The sequence below is a fragment of the Canis lupus genome, chromosome 12 (genome assembly GCF_003254725.2).
Source record: "Canis lupus dingo isolate Sandy chromosome 12, ASM325472v2, whole genome shotgun sequence".
Classification (NCBI taxonomy): domain Eukaryota; kingdom Metazoa; phylum Chordata; class Mammalia; order Carnivora; family Canidae; genus Canis; species Canis lupus.
In genome coordinates this window covers 42,066,383-42,094,206 of record NC_064254.1, presented here as the reverse complement: position 1 = coordinate 42,094,206, position 27,824 = coordinate 42,066,383, and the positions used below count along the sequence as shown (strand labels likewise).

The following is a 27,824-nucleotide window of genomic DNA, read 5'->3' as shown; positions in this document are numbered from 1 at the left end:
CAAGTAACCTAAACTTCAGGATTTGGTGTGCAGTAATAAATGATAACACCACATTTCATCCAATCATGTTTTAATGCTATAAAAATATCTTAATGCAAAGTAAACTATAGGTATCTTTCATGAAACACTATCTTGCATTAGTAAATTCTAAAATACATTAATGATCCATTTATTAATGGAATTCAGTCTCTGGAAGAGCTTTTTGCCTATGGCCTTTTAATGGATCTTATTTTATGAATTGTTTTTCTATACAACTAAAGAAAAATAATTCAATTAATCATTTTGTATGTTCAGAACAGTGTTAGGTTAATAACTGCTATTTTATTATACTGAGACATTTAATAGGACACAAAATTAAATCAGCCATCCAAATTTGATAATTTATTACAGTTATGGATTTAAATTGAAGCATTACATTTTAACTTGCAAAATTTTATCTCTCCAATTCCAGACTTTATATTTATTTCTTTAGAATATTGACTATTTTTTTCTACACTTGAACTGAAAGTCACTTATGTTACCCACACAGATTTTAATTCCCTCACATCCTTTTTTTAGAAAAACAAATTAGTCCAGTCCATATGCATTGAGATTTTGTTAATGAAGTGGAAATGTGTTTCATTGTTCCAAATAGTATATAAATTGTATCATTGTGTTTATTCCTCTACAGATAATTTGCCTTAGACACCATAAACTTGTATAACACTATTGGTGAGAAACCAGTATTATGCAGTTATTTCAATGAAGTTGAATGCTTGGAAAACACAAGACCTAAAAAAAAAGAAAAAAAACAAGACCATTAGTTATTTAAATACTGACAGATGGTAGCAAAATGACATCCAAAGTGATGGTTTGTTTCTGGTGAGGAATAAAGTGCACAATTCAACTAACAAGAGAAATGCCACAAAAGAAGAAGGTTATAAAAAGTCAAATCGTCAGAGGGAAAGAGCAAATGTAGTATCAAAATAATGAGATAGTTCTTAGAGACAGCAATATCCACTTCTGCCAAGCTGAAAATTTTCAGCTATATACAGCAAGATACAGTAAGAATTTTAGCATATTTATGAAGAGTTTATTATTATTATTATTATTATTATTATTTATAGTCTATTAGCTGCCTACTATTTCAGTCGAGAGACCTTTGTTCCTGCACCCCGATGTTTATAGCAGCAATGTCCACAATAACTAAACTGTGGAAGGAGCCTCGGTGTCCATCGAAAGATGAATGGATAAAGAAGATGTGGTTTATGTATACAATGGAATATTACTCAGCCATTAGAAATGACAAATACACACCATTTGCTTCGACGTGGATGGAACTGGAGGGTATTATGCTGAGTGAAGTAAGTCAATCGGAGAAGGATAAATATTGTATGTTCTCATTCATTTGGAGAATATAAATAATATAATATATATATAATATATATATAATAATATATATAATATATAATTTTAACATAATGACATGTTAAAATTCACATATATATATAATATATATAATAATATAAATAATAGTGAAAGGGAATGTAAGGGAAGGGAGAAGAAGTGTGTGGGAAATATCAGAAAGGGAGACAGAACATAAAGACTCCTAGCTCTGGGAAACGAACTAGGGGTGGTGGAAGGGGAGGGGGGCAAGGGGTGGAGGTGAATGGGTGACGGGCACTGAGGGGGGCACTTGGCGGGATGAGCACTGGGTGTTATTCTGTATGTTGGTAAATTGAACACCAATAAAAATAAATTTATTATAAAAAAAGAAACTAAGCAGTTTAATAACTTTAATTTTTACATTGAATAATCTTTAATTTATTTTTTAGTATATTTGGTGTAGCATATTTATCATGATCTTTTTTTGAGATGAATATATGCATTATTTGTGTTAGCTTACCTTACCAGTTTTATTGAGCTGTAAATAACAAAAAATAAACTTTACATATTTAAAGTGTAAAAAAAAAAAAAGAAAAGAAAAGAAAAGAAAGAAATAAAAATGCCACTTTCACTTGGGTGTGGTTATGGTGAAGGCTGAGAGAAAGGAGCATAAGTGAATCTGATAGTGTAGAACAGGTAATTGACCATTGTTCAATCTATTACTACCGTATTAAAACAGTTCTGAATAATGGTATAGAGCGATGATTTATTTTCCCTGTGTAGTTTCCAATGATCCATACATTCTCTGTTGTGTCTTTCCCTTGTCCTCATCCCACACTGGCTTCAAGCTTTTTAAACCTTTTGCTTTCCTTGGGGTCTTGATTCTTAGAGTCCATTATTTCCATTTGGGACTGGAGGCCCCTGAAAAGAATGTGGAGCAGATGGAATTGGTGATATTTCAGATCCTCCTGCATCAGAGTGAAATATTTACAAAGTTAAGTACATGTCTTCTGTGCTAATACTCTCATGGCATATTTGCAATGTATAATTATGCTAAGTCAATCTTCTTTGCTTTTCTCCATTGGAGTACAGATTCAGTTCTATTATTTTAGCATTGCACAGGCCAGGACTTCAGAAGGAATATAGAAAGGGACTTCACTCCAAGATGGTGAGAAAAAATTATCCTACCATATGTCTTATTAAATCCATAGTGATTAAACAAAAATTATTTGCAGTCCCTTTAGGGTAGAGAAAATAGCTATGAAAACTTTCAGCCACTATTTAAGTCATTTTAATACGGTTATAGAATATTCTAATTTTTAATAATGAAGCCATCGAATTGACTAGCAAACTATCTTCACTTTGTGTTTAAATGTAGCCCCTGCCTGAAATACATAGACTTTAAGAAATAGAAAATAACTTCTAGCAATCACAAAGATTGAAGCAGTTGTAAACTGCTTACCACCAAGTCGTTTTAAGAAAACCGGCTTCTACTGAAATGCTTTACGAATGTAAAATTACATATTGAAATAAATAATACACTGTTTTCCAAAGAAGAATATGCTTTTCATTTTGTTTTATGTAACATGGTGTTTTATATAAAGTGATGTACCAGGAAGATATGATGAAACATGCAGTGAAGTTAAACGTAGGGCTCTCAGACTCTCCTCCCTATCACTGTCCTCCCCACCCTTCAGGTTGTTGGTCACTCTCAACACATCAGTCCCTTACACTGAAATGAAACAGTTATTGCTTTCTTGGCTTTGTTTTGGAAATTTAGTTTTCCATTTAAGAATCTCAGAATGCGGGATCCCTGGGTGGTGCAGCGGTTTATCGCCTGCCTTTGGCCCAGGGCGCGATCCTGGAGACCCGGGATCGAGTCCCACGTCGGGCTCCCGGTGCATGGAGCCTGCTTCTCCCTCTGCCTGTGTCTCTGCCTCTCTCTCTCTCTCTCTCTGTGTGTGACTATCATAAATAAATAAAAATTAAAAAAAAAATTTGAAAAGCACAGCTTTAGAGCAATTTAGTTTAAAAAAAAAAAAAGAATCTCAGAATGCTGAATGGTGGGGTACGGGAAGAGTAACAGGTTGAATAGACGGTTCAATCCTACCATCAAAAAAAGCAGCCCCACTTTACCCTTGTATTTTGGGACTTCACTTATGATTTTGGGGGGAAAAAATTCCCCTACTAAAAACTGCTTACACACCACAATTCTCTTTATACTTTAAATTTAGTTTACATCTATCTTTATTAGTTAGCATATAACATTGATGTGTGATAGACACAAACTGTGAAGGTAAAACAACCGAAGGCAGATAGTAAAAAACCATTTCAATATAAATGAAGAATGAGACTTTTAAATATTTTTTCTGACAATTTTATTCCATAAAATGTTTTCATGGTCAAACAAACTTAGAAAATTTCTCAAAGAGATTTACCATGTACATTAACTTATTAAAGACCCTGGTATGTCTTTTATGCTTTGTTCAACACAGTTACCAGTCTTATTAGATGACAGAACTTCATTTTATCTTTTTTTATTTATTTTTTTTAGAACTTCATTTTAAAATGCATATCTGTTACTCATTTGTGGAAACATGCTGCCATAGGGAAATAGAAGTGAGGCAGAAAGAAGATACTTTATTTTCCACTGTCTCTATAGCCAATACTTGGTGAAATCATCCAGAACATTAGTGAGCTTTACATTCTCTTATTTTCTGACATGGATATCTTGGGTTCTTGCTACAGCATCCAAGCCAAATACTGCCTGACATACTGACACAGAAGCTTCCAATATTGGTTAAAGATGACTTAATGCAGAATACATTACACAGGACTATAGACTGAACAAATAATTGTGAGTTTCTTTTCATGTCATGTCTTTTTAATAATAGGAATGGAATCCATTTACAGACAGGAAAAATATTTAGTTGCCATAGAAATGATATGTGTTTCTTAATACAGGAAAATCAACTAAAAGCTTCAGATAAGAAAACTCCATTAATTAGTGGTTTCTACAAAGTATTGATTGGTTATCTCAACTTGAAAATATTAACAGCATTTAGCTATTAGTCTAACTGCATGTTATTTTAATCAAGGTTGCTTCTTGTGTATATGGTATGCAACAGCATTATTTTATGTAAACTAGCATAAATTATTTTGGTAGTGAATTAAATTATCCTATTGTAGCAGAAGAAGCAGAAGGGAAAGGAATCAATTGCCAGTTCAAGAAGTCACAAATGTGATTCTTTTGGCAGTCCACTATTTTATACATTAGTAATAAATATCCAAATAAGAAAAATATTTGAAAATACTTTATTTTAGATATACTATGCAGATTATCAGAAGAGATAGTAAAAGACATTAGATTTTTCCTATCATAATTTAAGGAAGAAATTATTTATTATTTTTCAAAATTGCTTAAATTGAGATATAGCATACATAGAGTATGATGCTCAAAGCTTAAGCATACAGCTTAGTGAGTTTTTAAATATGGATGCACCTGAGAACCACCAATGAGAGGGCTAAATGGAACATTTCCAGCACCATAAAAGCTTCCTTAGGGCCCATTCCTAGTAGATACCCACCTACAACACCAGTAAAATAGAGATAATAATTATTCTGATTTCTGTAATCATGGATTAATTTTGCCTGTTCTTGAACTTCATATTAATGAAACCATGCAGTATCCCATATAGACCTATATTTATTTCTGTCTGACTCTGTCACTATGTTTGTGATATTCATTCATACAAATATTATGAAAATTTTTTAAAAACCTGCTATATACATTCCTAGACATGTCTTTTGTAGAACACCACTTACATCTCTTGAAGTGGAATTTCTTAGTCATGGGTAGACATAAGTGTAGTCTTAGTAAATAATGGCAAATACTAGTTTTAGTGGATGCTGCAGTTTTGTTAGGAAAAAGACCATGTGAATCAATGTTAGCCCATTTAAAGGTTCTTACAAGCTCATATAGATTGAACCCTTATATTAATTAATTGGAGATGACCCAGGGACAAAGTGACATGTTAAAATTCACATAGCTCACAAATGCCATATCTTGGTCTGAAACTCCCACATCTTGTTCACCACCCCTTCATTTCTACACTTCTCCCTTTGAGCAACAGCCTACACGTAGATAGAACTTGAAATTCAGTCAGGCAAGGCTGGATTCAAATCCCTTTTCTGCAACCCTACATCCCCACTCTTGATCACCACCCAGTACTTGATACAACTTAACTTTGAAGTTGCTTTTAGAATTAAGTGAGTTAGGGGTCCCTGGGTGGTGCAGCGGTTTAGCGCCTGCCTTTGGCCCAGGGTGTGATCCTGGGGACCTGGGATCGAATCCCACGTCAGGCTCCTGGTGCATGGAGCCTGTTTCTCCCTCTGCCTGTGTCTCTGCCTCTCTCTCTCTGTGACTATCAAAAAAAAAAAAAAAAAAAATTAAGTGAGCCTGAGGTATAATAGGGTCTCAGAATTATTTGTTCTTACTGTTTCTACATTCTGCTGCTTCCTGAAATATATCCTTAGGCATATTACTTAAGGATTTAGAGCCTGTAATTCTTTATTTTTAAAGTGGCCATAATTCTATCTCCTCTGCCAATTTCATATAACTCTAGTGAGGATTAACTGATAATATAGTAAAAAAAAAAAAAATTCTCTTACCTCATGCAATAAAGACTCACATTTTGGAAATAGAAATTCCAGGGAGGAATTAAAAATTATATATCAACTGTGCATATTTTATTTAATGTAAATTTAAATCTGTATTTATTTTTCAGGCTTTAATTTCAGGTCAGGACTTTTCCTTTGGCTAAGGGTCTACTTTGGCATCCAGACTGTCTTTGTTGTGTAGAAAATACCCACAGAGTGAAGTCAGTGAAAATGCTGCAGTAGGGACATCTGGGGACCATTGCTCCCCAGAAACACCTAAACACTTGTCATAAATTGTCAAAACTAACCTCACTGGAATGCAGTTTGCAGCAAGTGAGGATGCATAACCAGGAGAAATTTCACTGAAACAAGATCAGATATTTTAACTAACTTAGAACCATCCCCTGCTCTGGTGGACCAGTGATCTTGCAGATGACAGGCTGTCTCTACTGTAGGCACCTGGCTCCAGAAACAACAGAGTGGACTTTGTTCTCATTGAATTGTGCTTATCTGGTTTTACCTGACTGGGAGTTTCCCTTTGTTTTGTCTAACTCAGAACTCTACAAGGCTGAACAGTGACATAGCCCTTAAAAACAATAAAAACCAAATGAACAAGCTACTGCTGCCTAGTATGAAAAATAGCAGGAAAGATAAACAATAGGCATGCCAAAAGCCTAGGAGGAAAAACTGAATAGTGAAGTTTTGGGGGAGAATAGGAGATTTGAAAAATTGCCACATATGCAGAGGAAACTACAAAACTACATACATGCGCAGAATAGGACACATACTCAGAAAAGATTTGAGGAAGCTATGAGCTTTCAACTGTAGCTGACCTTTAGGATCAGTGCAAACCAGAAGTCCAGACTAAGAAAAAGCTGAAAATGGCCTGGAGAAGTATTTAAGAAATGTCACAACATAGAGCCAATATGAAAAGACTTGGAAGGTGATTTTTAAATTTCTTTTTTTATTATTTTTTATTTTTTTATAATAAATTTACTTTTTATTGGTGTTAAATTTACCAACATACAGAATAACACCCAGTTCTTATCCCGTCAAGTGCCCCCCTCAGTGCCCATCACCCATTCACCCCCATCCCCCGCCCTCCTCCCCTTCCACCACCTCTACATCATTTCCCAGACTTAGGAGTCTTCATGTTCTGTCTCCCTTTCTGATGTTTCCCACACATTTCTTCTCCCTTCCCTTATATTCCCTTTCACTATTATTTATATTCCCCAAACGAATGAGAACATATAATGTTTGTCCTTCTCCAATTGACTTACTTCACTCAACATAATACCCTCCAGTTCCATCCACGTTAAAGCAAATGGTGGGTATTTGTCATTTCTAATGGCTGAGTAATATTCCATTGTATACATAGACCACATCTTCTTTATCCATTCATCTTTCGATGGACACCGAGACTTCTTCCACAGTTTGGCTATTGTGGACATTGCTGCTATAAACATCGGGGTGCAGGTGTCCCAGCGTTTCATTGCATCTGTATCTTTGGGGTAAATCCCCAGCAGTGCAATTGCTGGGTCATAGGGCAGGTCTATTTTTAACTCTTTGAGGAACCTCCACACAGTTTTCCAGAGTGGCTGCACCAGTTCACATTCCCACCAACAGTGTAAGAGGGTTCCCTTTTCTCCGCATCCTCTCCAACATTTGTTGTTTCCTGCCTTGTTAATTTTCCCCATTCTCACTGGTGTGAGGTGGTATCTCATTGTGGTTTTGATTTGAATTTCCCTGATGGCAAGTGATGCGGAGCATTTTCTCATGTGCATGTTGGCCATGTCTATGTCTTCCTCTGTGAGATTTCTCTTCATGTCTTTTGCCCATTTCATGATTGGATTGTTTGTTTCTTTGGTGTTGAGTTTAAGAAGTTCTTTATAAATTTGGAAACTAGCCCTTTATCTGATGTGTCATTTGCAAATATCTTCTCCCATTCTGTAGGTTGTCTGTTAGTTTTGTTGACTGTACCCTTTGCTGTGCAAAAGCTTCTTATCTTGATGAAGTCCCAATAGTTCATTTTTGCTTTTGTTTCTTTTGCCTTCCTGGATGTATCTTGCAAGAAGTTACTGTGGCCAAGTTCAAAAAGGATGTTGCCTGTGTTCTCCTCTAGGATTTTGATGGAATCTTGTCTCACATTTAGATCTTTCATCCATTTTGAGTTTATCTTTGTGTATGGTGTAAGAGAGTGGTCTAGTTTCATTCTTCTGCATGTGGATGTCCAATTTTCCCAGCACCATTTATTGAACAGACTGTCTTTCTTCCAATGGATAGTCTTTCCTCCTTTATCGAATATTAGTTGACCATAAAGCTCAGGGTCCACTTCTGGATTCTCTATTCTGTTCCACTGATCTATGTGTCTGTTTTTGTGCCAGTACCACACTGTCTTGATGACCACAGCTTTGTAGTACAACCTGAAATCTGGCATTGTGATGCCCCCAGATATGGTTTTCTTTTTTAAAATCCCCCTGGCTATTCGGGGTCTTTTCTGATTCCACACAAATCTTAAAATAATTTGTTCTAACTCTCTGAAGAAAGTCCATGGTATTTTGATAGGGACTGCATTAAACGTGTAAATTTCCCTGGGTAACATTGACATTTTCACAATATTAATTCTGCCAATCCATGAGCATGGAATATTTTTCCATCTCTTTGTGTCTTCCTCAATTTCTTTCAGAAGTGTTCTATAGTTTTTAGGGTATAGATCCTTTACCTCTTTGTTAAGGTTTATTCCTAGGTATCTTATGCTTTTGGGTGCAATTGTAAATGGGATAGACTCCTTAATTTCTCTTTCTTCAGTCTCATTGTTAGTGTATAGAAATGCCACTGAATTCTGGGCATTGATTTTGTATCCTGCCATGCTACCAAATTGCTGTATGAGTTCTAGCAATCTTGGGGTGGAGGCTTTTCGTTTTCTATGTAGAGTATCATGTCATCGGCGAAGAGGGAGAGTTTGACTTCTTCTTTGCCAATTCGAATGCCTTTAATGTCTTTTTGTTGTCTGATTGCTGAGGCTAGCCTAGGACTTCCAGTACTATGTTGAACAGCAGTGGTGAGAGTGGACATCCCTGTCCTGTTCCTGATCTTAGGGGAAAGGCTCCCAGTGCTTCCCCATTGAGAATGATATTGCTGTGGGCTTTTCATAGATGGCTTTTAAGATGTCGAGGAATGTTCCCTCTATCCCTACACTCTGAAGAGTTTTGATCAGGAATGGATGCTGTATTTTGTCAAATGCTTTCTCTGCATCTAATGAGAGGATCATATGGGTCTTGGTTTTTCTCTTGCTGATGTGATGAATCACATTGATTGTTTTACGGGTGTTGAACCAGCCTTGTGTCCCGGGGATAAATCCTACTTGGTCATGGTGAATAATTTTCTTAATGTATTGTTGGATCCTATTGGCTAGTATCTTGTTGAGAATTTTTGCATCCATGTTCATCAGGGATATTGGTCTGTAATTCTCCTTTTTGGTGGGGTCTTTGTCTGGTTTTGGAATTAAGGTGATGCTGGCCTCATAGAACGAATTTGGAAGTACTCCATCTCTTTCTATCTTTCCAAACAGCTTTAGTAGAATAGGTATGGTTTCTTCTTTAAATGTTTGATAGAATTCCCCTGGGAAGCCATCTGGCCCTGGACTCTTGTGTCTTGGAGGTTTTTGATGACTGCTTCAATTTCCTCCCTGGTTATTGGACTGTTCAGGTTTTTTATTTCCTCCTGTTCCAGTTTTGGTAGTTTGTGGCTTTCCAGGAATGCGTCCATTTCTTCTAGATTGCCTAATTTATTGGCGTATAGCTGTTTATAATATGTTTTTAAAATCGTTTGTCTTTCCTTGGTGTTGGTAGTGATCTCTCCTTTCTCATTCATGATTTTTTAATTTGAGTCTTATCTCTCTTCTTTTTAATAAGGTTGGCTAATGGTTTATCTATCTTATTAATTCTTTCAAAGAACCAACACCTGGGGGATCCCTGGGTGGCGCAGCGGTTTAGCGCCTGCCTTTGGCCCAGGGCGCGATCCTGGAGACCCAGGATCGAATCCCACGTCGGGCTCCCGGTGCATGGAGCCTGCTTCTCCCTCTGCCTGTGTCTCTGCCTCTCTCTCTCTCTCTGTGACTATCATAAATAAATAAAAAAATAAAAAAAAAAAAAAAAAAAAAAAAAAAAGAACCAACACCTGGTTCTGTTGATCTGTTCCACAGTTCTTCTCGTCTTGATTTCGTTGAGTTCTGCTCGAATCTTTATTAACTCTCTTCTTCTGCTGGGGGTAGGATCTATTTGCTGGATTTTTCTCTAGCTCCTTTATGTGTAAGGTTAGCTTTTGTATTTGAGTTCTTTCCAGTTTTTGAATGGATGCTTGTATTGCTATGTATTTCCCCCTCAGGACTGCTTTTGCTGCATCCCAAAGATTTTGAATGGTTGTATCTTCATTCTCATTAGTTTCCATGAATCTTTTTAATTCTTCCTTAATTTCCTGGTTGACCCTTTCATCTTTTAGCAGGATGGTCCTTAACCTTCACGTGTTTGAGGTCCTTCCAAACTTCTTGTTGTGATTTAGTTCTAATTTCAAGGCATTAGGGTCTGAGAATATGCAGGGGACGATCCCAATCTTTTGGTATCATTTCAGACCGGATTTGTGACCCAGTATGTGGTCTATTCTGGAGAAAGTTCCATGTGCACTTGAGGAGAATGTGTATTCAGTTGAGTTTGGATGTAAAGTTCTGTAGATATCTGTGAAATCCATCTGGTCCAGTGTATCATTTAAAGCTCTCGTTTCTTTGGCGATGTTGTGCTTAGAAGACCTATCGAGTATACAAAGAGCTAGACTGAAGTCACCAAGTATAAGTGTATTATTATCTTAAGTATTTCTTCACTTTGGTTATTAATTGATTGATATATAAGGCAGCTCCCACATTCGGGGCATATATATTGAGGATTGTTAAGTCCTCTTGTTGGATAGATCCTTTAAGTATGATATAGTGTCCCTCTTCATCTCTCACTACAGTCTTCGGGGTAAATTTTAGTTTATCTGATATAAGGATGGCTACCCCTGCTTTCTTTTGAGGACCATTTGAATGGTAAATGGTTCTCCAACCTTTTATTTTCAGGCTGTAGGTGTCCTTCTGTCTAAAATGAGTCTCTTTTAGACAGCAAATAGATGGGTCCTGCTTTTTTATGCAGCCTGAAACCCTGCGCCTTTTGATGGGGTCATTAAGCCCGTTCATGTTCAGAGTTACTATTGACAGATATGAGTTTAGTGTCATCATGATATCTATTCAGTCCTTGTTTTTGTGGATTGTTGCACTGAACTTCTTCTTAAAGGGGAATTTTAAGAGTCCCCCTTAAAATTTCTTGCAGAGCTGGTTTGGAGGTCACATATTCTTTCAGTTGCTGCCTGTCTTGGAAGCTCTTTGTCTCTCCTTCCATTTTGAATGAGAGCCTTGCTGGATAAAGTATTCTTGGTTGCATGTTCTTCTCATTTAGGACCCTGAATATATCCTGCCAGCCCTTTCTGGCCTGCCAGGTCTCTGTGGAGAGGTCTGCTGTTACCCTAATACTCCTCCCCATAAAAGTCAGGAATTTCTTGTCTCTTGCTGCTTTAAGGATCTTCTCTCTATCTTTGGAATTTGCAAACTTAACTATTAAATGTCGAGATGTTGAATGTTTTTTACTGATTTTAGGGGGGGATCTCTCGATTTCCTGGATCTGAATGCCTGTTTCCCTTCCAGATTAGGAAAGTTTTCAGCTATGATTTGTTCAAATACATATTCTGGCCGTCTGTCTCTTTTGTCGCCCTCGGGAACCCCAATTAAATGTAGGTTTTTCTTCCTCAGGCTGTCGTTTATTTCTTCAAACTATCTTCATGGTCTTTTAATTCTTTGTCTCTTTTTTCCTCACTTTCCCTTTTTGCCATCAACTTGTCTTCTATGTCACTCACTCTTTCTTCCACCTCATTAACCCTCGTCGTTAGGACTTCTAGTTTGGATTGCATCTCATTCAATTGATTTTTAATTTCTGCCTGATTAGCTCTAAATTCTGCAGTTGAAGTCTCTTGAGTCCTTTATGCTTTTTTCTAGATCCACCAGTAGCTGTATAATAGTGCTTCTGAATTGGCTTTCTGACATTGAATTGTAATCCAGATTTTGTAACTCTGTGGGAGAGAGGACTGTTTCTGATTCTTTCTTTTGAGGTGAGGTTTTCCTTCTAGTCATTTTGCTCAGTGCAGAGTGGCCAAAAGCAAGTTGTATTGGGAAAAAGAGAAAAAGAGAGGAGAGAAAGAAGGAAAGAAAAGAGAAAGAGAAAAAAAAAGGGAAGAAAAAGAAAAAAAAAACGAAAAAAAAAAAAAAAGAAGAAAAAGAGAAAGAAAAAGGAGAAAAAAAGGGGGTGGGGGAAGGAAACAAATCAAAAAGCAAAACAAAACAAAAACAAAAACAAACAAACAAAAAAAGAACCACCGGGGAGTATCTTCTGATTCTGTGTTAAGTCCCTTGGCTTCTCCTGGAACTTGTCCATCTAGCTGGTCTTCTGGGGGAGGGGCCTGTTGTGCTGATTTTCAGGTGTTAGCACTTGGGGGAGCTGCTGTGCCCCTGCCTGGTGCAGGGCTTGGTGGGGGTTGTTTACCCCGTGAGGCCGCAGGAGGAACAACCGCAGTGGCGGGGCCAGCTCTGGAGCCCTGGATTCAGCCCTCGCAGGAACTCCGGAGCTCTCCGTCTGCAGGGCCTGGAGGCTCCGGGCGGGGCCGCTGATCTGCTCAGCTCGGGGCAGGAGCGTCCTTGCTGTCCTGGGCCCTCCCGGCCTCTGCCTGTCCCGGGGGAGGCCGGATCCTGGGCTGTGTCCCGGCGCCCTGTGCTCCAGGGCCTGCGATGTTGGATTCGCGCTCCCGCCCCGCAGCCCCCTCCGCGGAGCCGCCCCCGAGCCCTCCGAGCTGCTCCCGCCCCGCAGCCCCCTCCGCGGAGTCTCCGCCCGAGCCCCCCCAGCTGCTCCCGCCCTGCAGCCCCCTCTGCGGAGCCCCCCCGAGCCCCCCGAGCTGCTCCCGCCCCGCAGCCCCCTCCGCGGAGCCGCCCCCGAGCCCCCCCGAGCTGCTCCGGTCCCGCCGTGCGCGCGCTGCAGCCCTTAGGGGGCTCGGCGCACTCTCCCGGGGCGCAGGTGTCTGTTAGTGTCCCAGGGAGCCCGAGGGCATCCCCGCCCTCCTGGGTCCTGCTCCACCTCCCTGCGAGCCCCTTTCCGCCCGGAAGGTCGGTGCAGCTCCTGCTCCTCCGGGACGGGGCTCTCCTGTCCTGGGGACACTCGCCCCGGCTTCAGCCCGGCTCCTCCCAGGGCCCCTCCCCCTTGGAGGCCTTTTGTGTCTTTATTTCTTTTTCCCCGTCTTCCTACCTTGGTAGAAGCGCGAACTCTTCTCACTGTAGCATTCCAGCTGGTCTCTCTTTATATCTCAGGCCGAATTCGTAGATTTTCAGGATGATTTGAAGGTTATGTAGGTAATTTGGTGGGGACCGGTGATTTGGGGACCCTACTCTTCCGCCATCTTGCCCCTCCTCCTTTTTTTTTTAATTTTTTGTTTGCACATCATAAATGTCCACTCTTCAACAAAAAATTATGAAGTATGCAAAGAAGCAAATATGGACCGTACACAAGAATAAAAGAATTGAACAAAAACTGTCTTGACTAAGCACAGATAATGGGTGGAGTAAACAAAGACTTTACATCAACTCTTTTAAGTAAGCTCAAGTATTTAAAAGAAATAATGCACATGTAACTAAAGGGTTGGGAGAACAATGGTTCATCAAACAAAGATTAATCAATAAAGAGAAATTATGAAAAGGAATGCAGTAGAAATTATGGAGCAGAAAACTATAATAGCTGAAATGAAAATTTCACTAAAGGGATTCAACAACATAATTGAGCGAAGAGATGAAAGATTTAGGAAAGATGATGGTAGGTCAAATGATATTATCCAGCTTGAGGAGCAGAAAGTAAATATGATAAAAAGTGAACAGGGGCATCTGGGTGGCTAAGTTGGTTAAGCATCTGCCTTCAGCTCAGATCATGATCCTGGGGTCCTGTGATTGAGTCCAACACCTCATGTCTAACTCCCTGCTCATTGAAGAGTCTTATTTTTTTCCCCTCTCCTTCTGCTCCTCCTCCCAGTCCCCCACTCCCAAGTCATGCTCTCTCTCTCAAGTAAATAGATAAAATCTTTTTTAAAAAGTGAATAGACTCTATGACACCATCAAGCATATGGGCATATACATGAGAGTCCCAGAAAGAGAAGTGAAAGAGAAGGGATTATACTACTTAGAGAAATGATTGTCAAAAACTTTCCACATTTGCTGAAAAAGACATCCATGTATCTCCAGAAACTCGGGATAAAAGGTAGGATAAAAAGAAATCTGCACAGAGACACATTATAATCAAACAGTTGAAAATAAGAAAGAAAGAAAAAATATTCAAAGCAACAAATGAGAAACAACTTGTAATGTACAAGATATTTTCAATAAGATTAACAGATTCTTGGAAGAAACCATGGAGAACAGGAAATAATGGGATGACTTAGTTGAAGTCCTAAAGTGGCAAGGGAACTGTCAATGAAGAATTCTAAATGCAGCAGAGGTATGCCTCAAGAATGAAGGAGAAATTAAAATATACAAATGAACACTGAGAAAGTTAATTACTAATAGATTGACCTTAATAGAAATGTAGGGAGTCCTTTGGGCTGAAGTGGAAGGACACTAGGCAGTAACTCAGAGCCATGCAAAAAAATAAAGAACACTTCTAATGGTAAATACATAGATAAATATGAAAATAGTAAAAAAAAAAGAAAAGAAAATAGTATTATGAGAGTTTGATTTATAGCTTTTTTCCCTGTATTATTTAAAAGGCATATGCATAAAATAATAATTATAAATCTTTATTAGTGGATACACAACATCTAAAGATATAATCTGTGGCAATAATAATACAAGTGGGAAGGATGTGGACATGTAGCAATGAGTTTTTGTGTACTGTTAAAACCAAATTAGTTTCAAACTGGGTTGTTACAAATTTAAAATGTTAATTGTAATTCCCCAAGTAATTACTAAGAAAATAAGTAATATACAAAAAAGGAAATAAGGAAGTCAAAATGGCACACTACAAAAATAAAAATCAGTTAAACACAGAAGAAGGCAGTATGGAGATATTGAGAAACAACAACAACAAAAAGATATGACATATAGAAAACAAATAACAGTGACAAGTGCTTCCCTGTTAGTAATTACTCTAAATGTGTATGCATTAAAATGTCCAATGAAAAGAAATAAAATATGATCCATCTATATGCTGTCTGCATGTGACTGACTTTAGATCCAAAGACATAGAGATTGAAGTTAAAAGGATCACAAAATAAATTCCATGCACATAGTAACCAAAAAAGAGCCAACTGAGTTTCAGACAAAATAGACTTTAAGAGAAAATTGTTGCAATAGATGAAGAGGGACATTACGTTTGATTAAAAAGGTAACTCTGATAAGAAAACATAAATATAGATACACTAAAAAAAGTCCCAAAATATATGAAGCAAAAATGGACAAAAATGAAAGGATAAACACAGTTCTATAATAATAGTTGGGCACCTCAATACCCCAATCTAAATGATGGACAAAAAAACTAGACAGAAGACAAATGAAGAAATAAGAGGATTTGGGGCACCTGGGTGGCTCAATCAGTTAAGCATCCATCTTCTCCTCAGGTTGTGATCTTGCGGTTCTGGGGTCAAGCCCCACATCAGGTTCCCTGCTCAATGGGAAGTCTGCTTCTTTCTCTACCTTTCCCCCTCCCCCTGGTTGTGTTCTCTTTATCTCAAATAGATAAATAAAATCTTAAAAAAAAAAAGAGGATTTGAACAATGCATATTCCACCCAACAACAGCAGTATTCCCTCATGTAAACATAGAATATTCTCAAGGATAGTCAATAATGTTAGGCCAAGAAAAAATTTCAATACATTTTAAAAGATTAAGTTATACAGGGATCCCTGGGTGGTGCAGTGGTTTAGCGCCTGCCTTTGGCCCAGGGCGCGATCCTGGAAACCCGGGATCGAATCCCATATCGGGCTCCTGGTGCATGGAGCCTGCTTCTCCCTCTGTCTATGTCTCTGCGCCTCTCTCTCTCTCTCTCTCTCTCTCTCTCTCTGTGACTATCATAAATAAATAAAAATTAAAAAAAAAGATTAAATTATACAAAGCATCTTATCTTACTACATAGACAAATTAGGAATCAATAACAGAAGGAAAACTGGAAAATTCACAAATATGTGGAAACAAAATACACTCTTGCACAACCAATGAGTCAAAGATGAAATCACAAAGAAGATAAAAAATATCTTGAGAGGAATGAAAGCACAATACAACATATAAAAATTTAATGAGATGTAGGGAAAGCACTGCTCAGAAGGAAATTTATAGTTGTAAATGCCTATAGAAAAAAGAATGAGAGGTCTCAAATTAATAATTTTATTTGCACTTTAAAGAATTAGAAAAAGAGGGGCAAATTAAACTCAAAGCTAGTAGCAAGAAGGAAATAAGAAACATTAGTGGGGAGATATATATAAATAGAGAATAGGTAAATGATAGAACATGAAGGAAACCAAAATTTGATTCTCTAAAAGATCAACGAAATTGACAAATCTTTAGCTAAACCAACTAAGAGAGAAAGAATGAAGGAAGGCACTGATAACTAATCAAAAATAAATGTAGGAACATTACTACAGACCTTACGGAAATAAAAAGAATTATAACACCATCAACAATTTGTCACCGAGATTAAATGGACAAATTCCTAAAACCGCATAAACTACCATAACTGACGCAAGAAGAATTTTTTTAAATATGAAAATACCTGGGATCCCTGGGTGGCGCAGCGGTTTGGCGCCTGCCTTTGGCCCGGGGCACGATCCTGGAGACCCGGGATCGAATCCCACGTCGGGCTCCCGGTGCATGGAGCCTGCTTCTCCCTCTGCCTGTGTCTCTGCCTCTCTCTCTCTCTCTGTGACTATCATAAATAAATAAAAGTTAAAAAAAATTAAAAAAAAATATGAAAATACCTAGCAAGTAAAAAGATTGAAGCCATAAAAAAACAAACAACCAAAACAACAACAACAACAAACCCATGAAAAACTGCCCCAAAAAGAAAACTCCAGAACCAGAGAGCTTCACTGGTGAATTCTACCAGATATTTAGGGAATAATTAACACAAATCATTCTGAAACTTTTCCAAAAAAATAGAGGAGAAAGGAATATTTCTTAACATATTTCATATGTTCAGTATCATTCTGATCCCAAGGAGCAAATGTTTATGATGTTGGATTGACTATTGTTCCTTAGATGTGACACCAACACATAAGCAGTGGTTTCTCAGTTATGTTAAACATACAATTACTATATGACCCAGTAATTCCTCTCCTAGAAATACACTCAAAAGGATTGGAAACAGGTACTCAAACAAATAATTTATACACAAATGTTCATAGCAGCACTAATCATAAAAGCCAAAAGGTGGAAATAACCCAAATGTCCATCAACAAATGAATGCATAAACACATATGATATATCCATACTGTAAAATATTATTCAGCTCTAAAAAAAGAATGAAGCACTGATATATGCTATACATGAAAGAGCCTTGAAAACGTTATGCAAAGTGAAGGAAGCCAACACATAATAGACCACATATTGTATGATTCCATCTGCATGAAATTTCCAGAATAAGCAAATCCACAGTGACAAAAAAAAAAAAAATGGATTAGTGGTTACTAGGTTCCAAGATGAGAAGATAATGGGGAGTGACTGCTTCATGGTATGAAACATCCATTGAGGGGTGATGAAAAACGTGTGAAACTAGATATTACTGAAGATTGCACACATTGTGAATACACTTAATGCCACTGAGTTGTACATTTTAGACTGGTTAAAGGGTCAATTTTATGTGATGTGTACTCTACCACAATAAAAAGAAATAAAGAAAAAAAACATAATGCATCACTTTCAACTGGTAGCTTTGTGTTTTGTAAAATAATGGGGAAAAAAATAGAGAAACTTGGTAGGCAATTTGACAAATCATTCTAAATATTTTCTTTCCGCCAACCTTTTACAGTTGTTTTGCTCACACATAGTTTGACTACAAAGTTGGAAGCAATCATTCCAAAGCATTCCAGTTAGTTTTTAATATGAACAACAGTCTCTTTCTGTATTTTTATTTTATTCATTTTCATAGAATTTAATTAGAATATTTACTATGGTGTTAACAAACATATTTATAGAGATGTGTGACTACAATACGTAGCTTGGCAAAGAAACAAAACTGATTCTCGGTAAGCAGCCCAGCTCTTGGAAGCAGAAGTGAGTAAGTATGTTGAGGAGCATGCTACTACCACGTTCTGGGCACCACAGGCAGCTTTCACTACATTTTTACAGAGAGGATCAGGAGTGCAGATAACTCATGAAGTTGGCCAAAGGAGCTTCAATTATGCTTAATATGTGCATAGTGAACTTTGGTTCACAAAACCTTTTTCTCCTCTGCTATGTGAACTTTAAGAATGCAGAGACCTTACCTACATCATTCATAACTGGGCCTTTGGTGCCTATAAATAGTGCCTGGCACATAATCAGTTTCAGCAAATATCTATGACCAAGAAATTACTCAACAAAAGTGTTTTACTCATTTAACAAGAGAGGATAAAAAGTATGTTAAAGTGTTTGAAAATTTGTACACTCCATATAATATGCTTTATATTTCTTTGCACTTTGCAGCCCATATCTTCCTGTAGTGTATACTTGTTTAGAACATGCACTCTCAATCAACAGTGATTTATAAAGAACTGCACAGTTCTCTAAGAAAACCACAAGACAAAATGAATGGCACTTTTCATTATTTTATAAGCTGGATTATAGGGCCAACATTTTACAGGGCAATAATAAAATGAAAAAACTAAAATAGAACTTACACACATTATCATATACTTATGTGTGCCAACTTGCTTTTGGATCTCAACGTTGCTTTACAATCTCAGCTTTGCCTAATGATTCTGTTAAGCCTGAAAGCAGTAAAAGGGGGTTGATATGGGTATCTACAGTCTAGCTTACGGAAGGGTAAGTGATATACTTATTTTTAAAAAGTTTCTATCTTATCCTTGCTTTCAGTTACTTTGACTTCTTTAAAAATGCTTGTTTTTCTTGAAATGTTGCTTGGGTGGTTCAGACCAAGTGTAAACTGTCTTCAGGGCAAGTAGGGAGGAAAAACAAAATTACTTCAGCTATTTCCAAGTAAGGAAAACATATACTATGTTTATTATCTTTTATTATAATTAAATTAAGGAGAGACATTTGAGGTACCCTCGGCAATTTGAAAGTCATCCAGTGTGCCTATCCTGGAGGCAGTGTGGATGGTGGAAAAAAACAGGAGCCTGAAACCAAAAAATCTTGATTTCAGTAAAAATGTTGCCACTTTGTGGCTATAAGAACTTGGACAAGTCTTTTTACCATGCTTGGCCTTGCTTTCCATATTAGTAAACATGGAAAATAATAATACCCTTGTGAAAGTGGTTAAAATAGTCATCTGATAGCTTTACAAGGTAACAGTGATATTAGTTACTATTTTGTAAAGTTCTCATATATGAACATTAGTAACATGCCGACTTCATACAGACATAGAATACTAATTTTTTTTTTAATTTTTATTTATTTACTTATGATAGTCACAGAGAGAGAGAGAGGCAGAGACACAGGCAGAGGGAGAAGCAGGCTCCATGCACCGGGAGCCTGATATGGGATTCGATCCCGGGTCTCCCGGATCGCGCCCTGGGCCAAAGGCAGGCGCCAAACCGCTGCGCCACCCAGGGATCCCTAGAATACTAATCTGAATCTCACTCTTCACCTCCACAAAGTTTAACAGCTTTTAGTATGGTGAGATAGCCATTATTTTCCAAGTGTGGTAAGTTCCGAGCATTTTATGCTACAAATGATACAGAACTATTAACTCTTTATATTCAGAATCTACCCGTATTTCAAATCATACTGTTTAATCTACTCATCAATATCCCAGAGGTGGGGCTGTATTGCCTCATGTTTAGGTCTGCTGATCTCTTTATAGATCATTTACCTTTCCTTCTGGTTGTGTTTTGTTGTTGTTGTTGTTGTTGTTGTTGTTTACAAAAGCTTCAGCCTACATTTAGGTCCTGGACTCACTGACATGTCTGGAAACTCCAACTTGTCCAAGCTCTGAGCTGTAAAACCTTCCATAGATTGATGCTTGTTATTCATTTTCAGTCTTGCTTTGCCTACTAGTTTTGCCACCATCATCCACCATTTAGCTATGGCTGCAGCCTTTCCCACATACACAAATATAAAAATGTGGTGGGTTAACCAAACCTCTATGTAAAAATTTTGCATATAGATGGTCCCTGGCTTATGATGGGTCAATTTATGATTTTTCAATATTATGATGATGCAAAAATGATTTGCATTCGGTAGAAACTGTACTATTCCAGAATTTTGAATTTTCATCTTTGCCCAATACTCTCTTGTGAAACTGGGCAGCAGTGGCTTCGAGTCAGTCCCTTGATCACAAAGGTAAACAAATGACTAATGCCAAACATTAGTTGGCATTGTGTCTCTATTTTTCACTTTCAGTGCGATATCCTATCAATTATATGAGCATTCCACCAATTCATTTATTATAAAATAAATTTTGTGTTAAATTATTTTGCCCATAGGCTGATGTAAGTGCTCTGAGCACATTTAGAGAAGTATATTAGATGCATTTTCAACTTAGAATATTTTCAACTTGCCATGGGTTTACCAGGAGCGAACCCCATCACAAGTCAAGGAAGATCTATATAAAGATGTTTCTTCTCACAGAAAGACCACAAATATAGCCAAGTTTTACATAGAATTGGCTCTTAAAAAGTATACGAGCTTTATTTTACTTTCTCCACAAGAGGACAGCTCCCTTTCTTTCCGTCTAGCTACTTTGACAGAGCATGACCTCTTCACATCCTTATGACACACAGACATCGACTCATTATGAGTCACGGTCTTCTATGGATGCCAAGAAAGAACTCCATAAAATAACACCTTTTTAGAAAAAAAAAAAAAAAAAATCCAGCACAGTGGAATTTTCAGCAAATTATTTGACCTCATTTTCAAAGGACTATTTAAATTCTTCATAGAAGTTGTTTGAGACATTACCGTTTTGAAGAAAGACATACCAAAACAACTACATTATTGAAATGGACTGAGTTTTAAGGTTGAAATTTACTTTACTAGGGCAGAGTAAATGAAAGGAACAGACTTTAGTCAGAACATAATCCAATATCCATAAATAAAGCACTACTCCAACCAACATTATGGAAACAGAACGAGAAGGAATTTTTACATTCAGAAAATACTCAGACTTTCTGCAGCAGTATTCTTCTTGGAATAGATGACAGTGAAAATCAAAAGTGTGTTTCTACAATGCTCTGATTTGAACATGCAATTGTTTTGCTCTGTGAAGATTAAAATATGTTACATCCTTACAACTGAGCATTCGTTTTTATATACCTAAAATGGCTGACTTTAAAATATCATGTTATTGAAACTTCTTTCAGAATATCACCAGGGAAATTAAATATTTAACAGAAACCCTATGTTCCTATGAATACCTTATGAGAGAGCCTCAAGCTCTTTCCTGTTTCTTGCAGGAGAAATAGCAAGAGAAAAAGTCAGCTGGAACCAGTTCACTGCATCAAGAACACTAGACACCCAGATCAAAGAATATCTTACTATCTTCTAATCCTTTCTACAATTCTCTTTGGTTTATGAGAGTTAACTCCTTTGGTTTACTGAACACTTCTTCAGCAGACAATTTATTCAGAGAAATGCAGGTTTGCTTACAAATCAGAGATAGGAAATTACAGACACTTCAAATGTGATGGGGCCAAGGGGTGACTCCAACTTTATTCCCCATCTAGTTTTATTCTGGGTGGGAGTAAAAATGTGGGAAAAGGCAAGAAATTTATCAAAGGACAACACCAGCTCATATTTCTATAAAAGAAGATAATCAGCCTTTTGCAGTGAAGAAATTTTGCAACAATCTTAGAGCTAAACTTTTTAAAATTAAAGATCTCAGTTGGAAAAGAGAGAAGATTCTATCATTGTGGTGGCAAACTAAATAAATTTATTTTTTATATTTAAAGTCCATGACTACAACTTTGTCAGATCAAGACATGTCTCTATGAAGAATCACAAGGAGGAGGAATATAAAGAGAAGGAAAGTAGGTGAAGGAGGAGGTAATTGAGAAAAATGTGCTTGTTTTCTTACTTAAAAGTAAATAAAATACAAAGGATTGCTTCACATGAGGAGAAAAACAAAGCAATGAAAATGAAACCACTTTTACTGTGATTGTGAAGCTGAAAAAGACAAATTTGAGGATAGTGAAGTACAAAAAAATAATGACGGAATCCAGTGGCCAGTTATGGAAATGGCACTTACCCTGAAGGAATGTCTGGAAAAGTGTTTCCAGTAGAAGCTGGTGAATGGCTGTGCCCCTAGTGAAAATGAAAGTAGGGAGCTATAGCCAGCCAAGGGAGGAGCATCAGAGGGAACATTCCGCTGGCCAGGACAGATGATGAAAGCTGAGCAGCCACACTCAATGCCAGGTCTGGGACAGTCTGGAAAGAGAGGAAGCCAAGGTGGAGTCCAAGCTGGTAGGAAAAAAATATCCAAATCCTGAGTTATAAAAAGCAAAACCAGAAAGGTCACTTAGGTACCTCTTACTCTTTAGCTTATGGGTATAACTGTGGAATACTAAAGTAATGCATAGGGAAAGCATATCTTTGGTGATGTGACCAAAACTATATTGAAGGGAAGGAAAGTTACTCCGAGCACTGCATTTATTCAAAGAGCAGTCACATGGAGCCCATCTCGGCTAGTATAGGGTGGGTTTCAGGAACACAAAAATGAAAAGGGAGTCAGGGCAAGAATGGGTTTCAATAAGGAGAGACAGGACCACCATTATTAAATCCCATAAAGAAATAAAAAATGTCCACTAGATTTGGGAATTAGAAAGTGATGGATGGTGTCAGCAGAAGCAGTTTTAGTGGATGGCAGAGACAGAAAGATTGTAATAAATTGAAAAATAATTTAGTTGTAGGTTTATTAAAAAGAAGAAGAATAAGTATATGTAACTTTCATAACTTTCCCATGTTCCTAGTAGAAAGAGAGAAAAACCCCTAGCAGAGATAGAGGGGCTTGGGGCTCATGTAGTTTTGGTGTTACTAGTATCGTATTGGTGTTTCAAAGGCAAATAGTAATTCAATTGATTGTGGGTTTTTTTGTTTGTTTGTTTCTTTGTTTTAAGATTTAGTTTATTTATTCGTGAGAGACACACACACATACACAGAGAGAGAGAGAGAGAGAGAGGCAGGGACACAGGCAGAGGGAGAAGCAGGCTCCATGCAGGGAGCCAGAGGTGGGACTTGATCCAGAACTCCAGGATCACGCCCTGGGCCAAAGGCAGGCGCTAAACTGCTGAGCCACCCAGGGATCCTGATTGTGGTTTTTGATATGATATTCGGTGTATTCATATTAGGAATGATAATTTCGATCTGGAAAAAAAAACCCTAGAGATCACTCAAACCATTTTTTAAATTTATTTTTCACATTCCATAGATGAAGAAACTTAAGGACCTGAAAGTTGTGATATTCTAGTCATTCATTTTAAAACTTTTTCCAGTAGACATCATCCGTGCGATGACTCACTCCTTCCTTCCTTCCTTCCTTCCTGCCTTCCTTCCTTCCTTCCTTCTTCCTTTCCCCCTCCCAAGATTTAGAAATTCCTTCTCATGGTATCCATTCTAAATAAAGAATATGATTGAAATTATTATCCAGATAAATTAAGGTGGAAATATAAAAGTATACATTTTATATAGCCATATGTTTAAGCCATATAATTATAAGAAAAGCACATTTTGGTATGATCTTATTATAGCCCACTTCTACATTTTACTTTGCTTCTGTGGACGTGATGTTTGTATAAACCATTCTTATAAAAAGCAACTTGTTTTAAAAATAAAACAATTGAATAAAAACTGGACGCTTTTCCTGTACAACATTTTAGCAATAATTTTAAAGTACTATCATTAGAAACTGTAAATCTAAAAGAAAAAAGAAAAAGAAAAAGAAACTGTAAATCTTATAGCTGGACTCCCCGCATTTAAAGTGTCAATAAAAATAATGGTAAGCTGTAAGAATGCCTCAAACCCTATGGTAAATAGTAGACATTTTGTAGTTCTGAAAATTTTAGCATTAAAAATATTTAGTCTTTAGAAGCAGACATTATGTGCACCTAGAAAAAAATACAGGATTTAAAAACCTTATGTGACCTTCGGCTCTAATTGAGCCAAATACATGAATTATAGTACTGCTGAATCTGGAGGAGGAAATGGCTTATTAGGTCATCTAGTATTTCCCCTGCTAAATTTGAACAGTTCCCTACAGCATATTTTCTAACACTAAGTCTGGTTTTGGAAGTTTCACGTGATAACACTTGTCGCCACATCCTTAAAAAGCTATTAATCTAGTGGAGCTTCAAAGGAGGTGTCTAATCATGTTGAACTAGAAGCTTTCTTTTCTTAACATGATTCCACCAGCTTCCCTGCCTGGCATCCATCTCCAACAGACAGACCTTCCTTTTTCTGAGTATTTGAGTTGTATGGAGCCAACCTGAGGAAACATGGAAAAGTGGTAGGACTTTGCCAATAGTGAATCCCTGCTTCTCACTCCCTATCCAAATTCAGACACTGACAGTGAAGCGTCATCCTTCATACTGAAAATTATCTTGCCCTCTTCCTTTTTTCCAACTGTAGTGTTCCCTGAAAGAAGGCTAGTGTCTAAAATTATATTTATCGTCCTTTAGAGATGGATTTTCTTTCATTGTTAGCACTGTGTTTTTCCTAGCCTGTGTGCAAAGCAGAGACTCCATTATCGCAATTCCTTCAGAATGAATACAAGATGACAAACTGATAATAATCTTAGCTAATTTACCTTCTCTAAATTACTTGAAAGAATGGAGAAAAACTTTGGGGTTCATACCTAAAGAGTGATAAGTCATTAAATTTCATTCTAATTAACAACTGTGGGGATCCCTGGGTGGCGCAGCGGTTTGGCGCCTGCCTTTGGCCCAGGGCGCGATCCTGGAGACCCGGGATCGAATCCCACGTCGGGCTCCCGGTGCATGGAGCCTGCTTCTCCCTCTGCCTGTGTCTCTGCCTCTCTCTCTCTCTGTGACTATCATAAATAAATAAAAATTAAAAAAAAAATTAAAAAAAAAAACAACTGTGGTAGTCACTATGCAAGTGAACTGAAGGACAATTTTGGAAATTTGGGTCAACACTTGCAAAAGTGTAAACCCAGTTATTCAGAAGGTATTTAAAACACTTATACTGATATATAAGGGCTTTTATGTGCTAGGACTGACACAGTGCAGATAGTTAAATTTTTAGAATTTTTGTGAGCCAGTTTGATACACCGATGATTAAATACTAAATTATATGAACTAATAAAATTATATTAAAACAAAGACAATACATTCTAAAAATTCATCATTTCCTATTTTTTACCACATTTCAGTATTATCAATGCTCTTGAAACAATTTATGTCTATTGCCTCTTTATGGTGGAAATACCATAAACTAGTATATGCTCCTGAGCATTTCTTTCCAAGACTGTGTTCAGTGGCTTCATAGCTTGAAACCATTAGATTCCACAAAGCAGGGCTCTTTGGTCCCCCAAAAGCTGGTCATTGTGCATTTGCCATCACATCGCTATTGACAAGACTATAAAACAACTCTATTTTTAAAAACCCTAAACACAGATAGGTAAGGAAAAGGGAAGACATTGAATACCTCTCAGAAATTTTATCAGTTGTATGTTATCACTCTGATGCCGCTACACCTTTTAGCTGAATTCTGTGATTGATTTATTTTACTAACATCCTTTATGCTAGGATAGAACATTTAAGAAAATAAAACATAAGAAAATTAGAAATGCAATTAAAATAAAGCTGACTGGTAGAAGCAAATTCGTGGATGTCACTTTGTAATGTGAATAGGTTAATTTTGTAAGTACTGATTTGGTTCAAAATTTTCTAGAAGCAAAATAAAAATGGAACTCAATTAATTGTAGTGTGCTTTTTATCTGAAGAGACACTTATTTTTCTTGCAACAGAATACAAGAAGTGATGCATTTTATGTGTCATTAGGAAATAGATATTAATTAAATATTTTTAATGTTGTAAGCTTTAGGGACACTAGATAAAACCCAGTATATAGGCTCCAGTATATAGCTTATATAGGCTATAAAAGCAGACTATGTAAAGTTAAATTGATTTTTTTTCCTGATCCCTTCTATGTAAACCCAAAGTGTAACTTCTTCAACGTATTGAAAATACTTCACTGCTAGAGTTAGAGCTTGAAAAACAGAGAAGTGTGGATTTTTCAACAAATGTTTATTACCTTCTGGGCCCAACAGACATAAAGATTTTATGAAAAAGATATGTTTCTGGCTCGTGAGACCTAAGACATGAAGTGGGAGATTTTTACTATCTCCTAAATTATTGATTGAATTAAGTCCCCTCTCATTAAAACTTGTTTGATACAAGATACATAGTAAATAGGTATGATGTCTGAAGTGTACCCAGACAGTGTGGCATCAGAAATCATCTGTTAGATGTTGCCATCAGCTGCCTAGATCAAGTAGACACATTCTCTTTTCTGACTGAAAGGAGATTGATAGGCCGAAGATATCAGGTATGTAAGATGAAAAGCTGACAATTTTGATAGAAAATTTCACATAGCAACTTAATTTTTGCTTAGATGATTAATCCAAGCTTCCTTTACAAGGAGGCTTACAGCTGTAACTTAGAAAATAAATAAATATTTATCTATAAAATAAGGACAACTATCCTAGAGGCCATTCAACAGAAACCTTACAGACCAAATTAAACATTTGAGTCACACACACACACACACACACACACACACACAAACACACACACACCTCAAGAGCATAGATAATGCTAAAATGTAGTAAAATATTGGGCCAATATTTTCAGATTCACAGATTTGCTACTTTGATCCATCAAACTTTTATTTGTTTTTGCAGGATATAAACTCACCTATACTGACTTATATACTCTCCATTTACCTTATGAAGTTAGCAAAATTTTAACAGAAAAATTTTATACCTAGCAAATGTACAAAAATAAAATTATATATCAGCCCCATTACAAATAAAAAGGCATTTCTTGAAATAAAATATTACTATACAGTGTAACAAGCTAGTAGTATTTTAAATAGTGCTCATTTCAGTAGTTCAAAGGACTCATTACTAGAAATCTATTAACATAGCTTATTAAATCAAATAATTAAAGAAAAAATTCCATAAATCATAACAAAAGCTACAAAGGCATTTAATAAATTCACCTAGAACTATAACATTCAGTAGTATGTATAGAAGAAAACTAGTTAAGTATAATAAAAATTAGTGTGGTCCAACTCATATATGTGTTTAATTAATTCTCAAAGTTGATTTCGTATTCAGAAAAAATATATTTAAAATAAGTCTAAAGTACTTTCATTTTCAAGTGTCAAGAAAAATATCACAGGAAATTAAGATATAAGTGCTCCACAGGATCCAGATTTTTAAATGAAATGTGAAATCCGGAAATATTACTGAAAGATCTGTTTTTGGTGTGTGTGGAGAAAATATTTTTCTGGGAAACCAT

General features: G+C 36.9%; 1 long non-coding RNA gene across 1 annotated transcript; it reads right to left on the bottom strand.

The window, feature by feature from the left end:
- Positions 1-195: 195 nt before the first annotated feature.
- LOC125752245 (uncharacterized) lies at positions 196-22,730 on the bottom strand. Its single transcript, XR_007401260.1, has 3 exons — positions 22,532-22,730; positions 16,901-17,053; positions 196-771 (listed from the first exon to the last, which is right to left on the bottom strand). It is a non-coding gene; the product is annotated as an uncharacterized LOC125752245 (long non-coding RNA).
- Positions 22,731-27,824: the final 5,094 nt, after the last annotated feature.